The sequence below is a fragment of the Theropithecus gelada genome, chromosome 13, assembly GCF_003255815.1.
Source record: "Theropithecus gelada isolate Dixy chromosome 13, Tgel_1.0, whole genome shotgun sequence".
NCBI lineage: Eukaryota > Metazoa > Chordata > Mammalia > Primates > Cercopithecidae > Theropithecus > Theropithecus gelada.
In genome coordinates this window covers 84,982,692-84,990,030 of record NC_037681.1, presented here as the reverse complement: position 1 = coordinate 84,990,030, position 7,339 = coordinate 84,982,692, and the positions used below count along the sequence as shown (strand labels likewise).

The window sequence follows — 7,339 nt, the reverse complement described above, 5'->3', positions numbered from 1 at the left end:
GGTAATGCTCACGAAATATGAAGAGTCTTGGTCCAGGGCATCTCCCCATAGTACCTGGGGTGTTCTGAGCACACAGGGCGTTCTCCACACATAAGGTGGTGTCAATAGCTGCCGGACACAGGAGAGGCAGCTCAGGCTACTGCAGTCACATGGTAACGTCATGTGCCATAAACACATAAGAAAGCCAGGGTAAGCCCCCAGGAAGCTCCAGGGTATCAACCAGAGTCCCAGAAGGAAGATGGCATACCCTAAGGGTTTAGCTGAAGGGATTTTAATGAGGGAATGATTTATAGAGAGGTGGGAAGAGTTCACAGAACCACAAAAGATAGTGAGGTACCCAGAAACCTCACCATCCTGGGACTATGTATTCATAGGTTTGTCACGAAATTTTTGCTAAAACTCAAGGTGCATATTATTAGGGTGCTATTTGGCATATAAAACATTCTGTCTAGGAAGTTTTGTAATATCATGTCAAGTTAAATACAATTCATTGCAAATAAGAGGTACAAGGCATGATATAATGGCAAGCTAGAACCAAACAAAATTTGTGGACTTGCTAAAACATGGGAGAACAGCACAGGCCAGAATACAAAGTGATTAAGAGTTCAGGCTTTGGTGCTGGAGTCCCTGGGTTCAAATTATTACTAGCTATGAGATCATAAGTGAATTTACTCATGTGTAAAATAGATGTAATATTGCTTATTCCATAAATTGTTATGAGTATTAAAGGATCAAATATAATATTTGTAAGATGCTTAGAACTTTACTGGCACATAAATACTAGCATTATTGACAAAATTATACTACTCGTCCTCTGTTCACTCAATACATATATAGTCAGGAGCCACATAACAATGTTTCAGTGAATAAGGAACCACATATACACTGGTGATTTCATAAGATTATAGTATCATATTTTTATGTATCTTTTCCATGTTTAGATGTGCTTAGATGCACCAATACTATTATGTTACAATTGCCCACAGTATTCAGTACAGTAACATACTGTAGGTGTTTGTAGCCTAGGAACAGTAGGCTAGACCAGATAGTCTAGGTGTGTAGTAGGCTACACCATGTAGGTTTGTGTAAGTATACTCTGATGTTCTCATAACAAAACTGCCTAACAACACATTCTTCAGTATGTATTCCCGTTGTTAAGTGACACATGACTGTGTATTAAATATTTACTATAGGCATCATGCTAGGCTCTGGGGATAAGTGGTAAGTAAAAAAAAGACCACATTTCCTCAAGGACTGGGGAGAAAACATTAACTAATAATCGCACGCAGATATAAAATCAAAACAGTGTGAGTGGTGGTGCTTGGAGCCATAAGAGCTGGTAATAACTATTCAGGGGTAGGCCTTCTTCAGGAAGTGACATTTACCCATGACCTAGATGAGTTCACTAGGTAAAGTTCATTAGGTAAAGATGAGAGGGGGGGAAATACCAGGCAGAGGAAACACTATGTCCTCTGTGGCAGAAAGGATCATGGTAGGCATATTAGTCAGGACCCAGCCAGGAAAGCAAAACTTACTCTAGGTGATTTGATAGAGGGAATTTCATACGGGGAGTCAGAGGAGTTGAAAGAGCTCCCAGGGGAACCCTGAGAGTAGCAACTCCAGGAAGCTGGGACTACTGTATTTGTCTGCCAGGGCTGCAGTAACAAAGTGCCACAGACTGGGTGGCTTCATGCAGAAAGTTATTGTCTCAGAGTTCTGAAGGCTGGAAGTCCAAAATGAAGGCGTCAGCAGGGGTAGTTCCTTTTGAGGTCAGTGAGGGAAGGATCTGTTCCAGGCCTCTTTCCTTGACTTGTAGATGACCATTTTCACCTATGTCTCTTCACATCGTCTTCCCTCTATGTGTGTCTATCTCTGTCCAAACTTCCCCTTTTTATAAGGACACCATTCATATTGGATTAGGGTCCACCCTAATGATCTTGCTTTAATTTGGCTACCTCTATAAAGACCACCACCCTAAATAAGGTCACGCTGTAAAGTACTGGGGGTTAGAACTTCAACACATGAACTTGCAGGGGAGACACAATTCAAACCATAGCACCACACTGGAAGCTGGAAAACAAGGAAAGAAACAGTTTCTGGAGCTTAAGACAAGATAAGCTGGAACCAAGATGGGTAGCAGGGATCACAGAGAGATGGTTGTGTAGTGGGAACTGCAGCCACAGAAGAGACTCCTGAGGAAGAGAAGCAGGAGGAGAAATACTCTGGCTTCTCCTTTCCTTTCACTGCCAATATCTTTTGCCCTCCCCCGCTCCCCACTGGCTGAACCTCACTGGAAGGCAGTTGGCTCTGGAGCCTGGAACAGCCTCCAGTGACACAGAGCAGATTGGGGCAGGGGGGAAAGGGTGGACATCGCTCTGAGAGCAACAATGCAAGACCCATGCAATGAGTTTGTGAGGCCGAATGGACGCCAGGTGGCTGCAAGAGAGTCTGGCACAAGGTGCACCTGGAGAAGGAAGTAGAGTCCAGGTCAGGTAGGAGTTTGGTCCACAGGCTAAGAGCCATAGAAATATCAAAAGGTTTTTAATAGAGCTGGAGGAGAGGAGGTGACATGATCAGAGATGTGTTTTGAAAAGACTTATCTGGCTATGAAGTGGAGAGTGGGTTGAGGATAGTGGGGCAGATCAGTTAGAAGGCTAAGCCTAAGAGAAAGCCTGTTTTAGAAAAAGAGGGACGTCCTGCTGCCCCTCTCTTTCCCTCCAGTTTTCATACCCTCCACCTGGACTAGACAGGTGTATCTGCCAGTCAAAGCCCCCCCTCCCCTGGTGCAGAGGCCCGCTCCAAGCTCTCATTGCCAAGTGTCCTTTTTCTAGATCCTCTCCTGGTTCAGTGCCTTTCTCTCTGGGCAGTCCTTCCCATGCTGCAACACTAATTCTTCTTTTGTCACCCACCTGATGCAGGGGGGTCCTTGTCACCTATCTTGCCCACCACTCTGGCTTAATGGTGCTGACTGAGTCCACGGCTTTGGTGGCCACCCATCCGTTGCTGCTGCTTCTCAGATCTGTATTTCCAGACATGATTTCTCTCATGAGAAAATCAGCCTGCCAGGTATCTCCACTGGAATGTCCAAAGGAATTGGAATCACGAGCTCAGCATGTCTAAAATTGAACACATTATCTTCCCCTCGTATGCCGACCCCTATAACCTGCCCTTCCTCCTGTGTCCCCTATCCTCCTTATGTCCCACCCCCACTCCTGTTTGAATATTTCACCAGAAACAGGAGTGGGGGTGGGACGTAAGGAGGATGGGGGAAAGGACATCATCCTAAACTCTTCCCTCTCACTCTCCCACATCCCATTGCTGTCCAATTCCTGTTGACTCTGTCCTAGATATCTGTCAAAATCCACTTTTCCTGCTACTTCCCTAGCCCAGGTCCTCATTTTCATCTGGGTTCATGCAGTGGTCTCCCAGCTGGCTTCCTGCCTCAAGCCTTGCCCCAGCCAGTCCACTTTTCCTACAATCCAAGTGACATCTATCAATGTAAATAGATCATGTCTTTTCTCTACTTAAAATCCCTTCAGTGATTTCTTATCATCCCCAAGTCAAGTCTGATTACTATCTCTGCACAGTGCCCAGCCCACAATAAATGCTTGGTGATTAAATGAATAAATGACAAACCAATACAGAAAAATTGCTAAGTGTGTAAATGAAAGAAAAGATGCCATTTATTTCTCCTTTCCGACTGTCCAAGACTCAATCTGGAACTGTCCTTGGGTATTTGTGTTGTACTTCTCACACTCTACTAAACCCATCTAATTACCTGTCTGTTTCCTACTGGGATGTTCCTTGGTTGCCACTATATCTCCTAGCATAGTGCCTGGAAGAAAGTAAGTGCTCAAAAAATATGTGATGAATGAATGAATGGTAAGGAGAGGTCTGGGATGGGGCTGACTATGAAATGCTTACTAGGAGTAGAGTGTGTCTGTCCTGGATCCAAAGCACTGGGGGAACCAGGATGGGTAGAGAGGCTGAAGGCAAGCCCTTTAGGGGAAGGACAGCAGTGACAAAGGCTGAAAGATCAACAGCAATACATTTTTCTCAGGAGACTTCTTTGGGGCAGTGTTTTCTAAGTTGGGTTCCACGGACCACTGGTCTTGTAAGATGCTCTATCTAGGGTTCTATGTCAACTTAGCAGGTAGAAACATGCAGCCCATACCCCTTGTGTACATCAGCATCTCAAAGAGTCTGAGAAGTCCTGCAGTTGAAAAACCAACACTTTAACCCTTTTAACTCAGTATTTCCTAAACTTATTCCATAAGTCTGAATATACAAAAATAAAGTTTTTTGCTTAATACTCAGTAACACCCCCTTCCACAAGACATGGTGGAAAAAATAGTGTTTGGTGGTTATGAGTATTTTAGAAAAAGGGCAGGAGATGCTTGAATTTCCCCCAGCGTGCCTCAGGTGAGCACTGTGGTTATAGCCACTTGATGAGAACAGTCAGAGGAAGGCTGCTCTGGGCCATCAAGTGCAGATTGTATGGGGCAGGTGAAGGCTTGGGGCAGAGACACCCCTGAAGGGGTTGTAGTGAACATAGTACCTGGTGCTTTTCTGGCCCCTAAGCCCATGGGCTTAGAAAAAATTCAGTCAGTGCCAAGGAGGACCCCAAACCCCATCATTGTTTCACAGTGTTCAGTATGGCCTGTACCTCAGGGTGATCACTTCATTTTGCTCTTTTCTCTCCAATGCTCTCAGGGTGGAGGGAACTGGGAGGACCTGTCTGATCACAAACAACCCACCAGAGGAGGCCCTGCTGCTCCTGGAGGATGCTTCTGCCGGAGTTCTCCTAGTTCCTTGCAAGGAGCCCTGGAAAAACAATCCCACCCTGGGTCTACCATAGTCTCAGGGACTTTTAAACTAATGCTCAGCTAGAAAAAAACCTCAGGCAGTTTGCGGATAGAAGAGGAAATAATATTAAGAGCCTGCCATATGTTGAATGTTTACTATGTCTCAGTAGAATATTAATGCTTTAGGTTCTTACAGAAGCCTTCCAAGGTGGGTACTCTTATTATCCCCTTTTTACTAATGAAGAAACTGAGACTTAAGGAGGTTAAATACCTGGTAAGTAGATAGAGTAGGGATCTGACCTAAGCTGTCCGACTGTAGGGCTCATGCTGTCAGCACTGTTTATCCTGCTTTCCCAGGAAGCTACAGAGGCCCTTTGGTACTCCCCAGCTCTCCTTGTTTTCCTGCTTCTAAGCATCTGAGTGCATCCTGATAGCTGTGGACAGCAGAGATTTGGAACAGGAGATTGAGGACATCTCATCTACTACCATGCTTGGCACATAGTAGGCACTCGACACATGCTAGACTCTCCCCACTTCCTGTTGCTTCTCGGCACCAGGCTTCACTCTGGACAAGAGTTAACATCTCATCCTTTACCCATGTCTTCTTTGACTGAACATCTGGTTATTAGTGGGAGATGTGTCAAAGAAGTATTTATTCATCATTTCATCCAAGAATACTGCCAGAGCGCCTGCCCTGTGCCAGGCTCAGCCAGAGGCTGGAGATAAAGACATGAATGAGACCCCTGGTGAGGGGTGAGAGACAATCAAAGGGCTCATTTCCATAGAGGATGAGGGGGATTAGCACCTGGGTTGGGCAGGGCACAAGATGGAGCAGGGTGATATGGTTGGCTTTGTGTCCCCACCCAAATCTCATCTTGAATTGTAGTTCCCATAATCCCCATGTGTCATGGCAGGGACCTGGTGGGAGGTAATTGAATCATGGAAATGGTTTCCACCATGCTGTTCTTGTGATACTGAGTGAGTTCTCATGAGATCTGATGGTTTTATAAGGGGCTTTTCCCTTCTTCACGTTGTACTTCTCTCTCCTGCCACCATGTGAAGAGGGCCATGTTTGCTTCCCCTTCTGCCGTGACTGTAAGTTTCCTGAGGCCTCCCCAGCCATGTGAAACTGTAAATCAATTCAATTAATTCTCTTTTTTTAATAAGTTGCCCATTCTTGGGTATGTTCTTATAGCAGCATGAGAACGAACTAATACACAGGGTGACATGAGAAGGCTTCCTGGGAGACAGTGCCTGAGCTGATCTCTGATGAGAAAGTAAGAGGAGGACATTCCAGGTACAGGGAACAACATGTGCAAACACACAGGCTGAAGTAAACAAACAGGAAGCTGTGAAAAAGGACAGTGATGAATGACTAGACCAACTGGGTAATTTTGACCCCCAGGGGACATTTGGCAGCAATTGGAGACTTTTTGTTTGCTATTCACAGTTGTTTGTGTGTGCATGTATGAGCGTGTGTGTGCAAGTGTCTGCTACTGGCATCTAATAGAGGTAGAGGTCAGGGATGCTGCTAAACATCCTACAGTGCACAAGATAACCCCCCATAACAAATAATTATATCTGATCCAAGATGTTGAGAAATCCTGGACTAGAACAACAAACATAAAAACATATTATAGTACTTTGACAATTAGTACTTCATAGTACTAGCACATGAATAGATAGAGAGACCAATGGAACAGTTTAAGACTATAAATACATACAGGAATTTAGCATATGATAAAGGGAGCATTTCAAATCCAGTTAGAATCCAATACATGGTGTTAAAATTCCTGGGTAGCCATCTTGAAAAACATTAAGCTGGAGCTATACCTCACACCATATATAAGAATAAATTCCACATGGATTAAACATTTAAAGGTAAACAATAAAACCACACAAGTACAAAGAGAAAATTTGGGATAAATCTTTCATAATCTTAGAGTAAGAAAGTCTTTCCTAATCCTGACTCACAAACCAGGAACTATAAAATAGGAAATTGATTAAGTCAACTAATAAAAGTTGAAAAAAACTTTTTAAGCTCTTGCATGTGAAACAAACAAAAATCAAACCTGTATATAAGCAAAGTCAAAAACAAATACAAATCTGTAAAGGATACATGCAACTCAGCAGACAAAGGGATACAAATCTGTAAAGGATACATGCAACTCAGCAGACAAAGGGCTAATTTCTTTAAATTATAAAGATACATAAACCTCTAAAGAAAGGATACATAAACCTCTAAAGAAAGACCTCTAAAGAAAAGACCAGGCCGGGCGCGGTGGCTCAAGCCTGTAATCCCAGCACTTTGGGAGGCCGAGACGGGCGGATCACAAGGTCAGGAGATCGAGACCATCCTGGCTAACACGGCGAAACCCCGTCTCTACTAAAAACACACAAAAAAAATTAGCCGGGCGAGGTGGTGGCACCTGTGGTCCCAGCTACTCGGGAGGCTGAGGCAGGAGAATAGCGGGAACCCGGGAGGCGGAGCTTGCAGTGAGCTGAGATCTGGCCACTGCACTCCAGCCTGGGCG

General features: G+C 44.5%; 1 long non-coding RNA gene across 1 annotated transcript; it reads left to right on the top strand.

Annotated features, from left to right (window-relative positions):
- Positions 1-2,391: 2,391 nt before the first annotated feature.
- LOC112605393 lies at positions 2,392-5,000 on the top strand. The gene is made up of 2 exons (XR_003115404.1): positions 2,392-2,492; positions 4,714-5,000. It is a non-coding gene; the product is annotated as an uncharacterized LOC112605393 (long non-coding RNA).
- Positions 5,001-7,339: the final 2,339 nt, after the last annotated feature.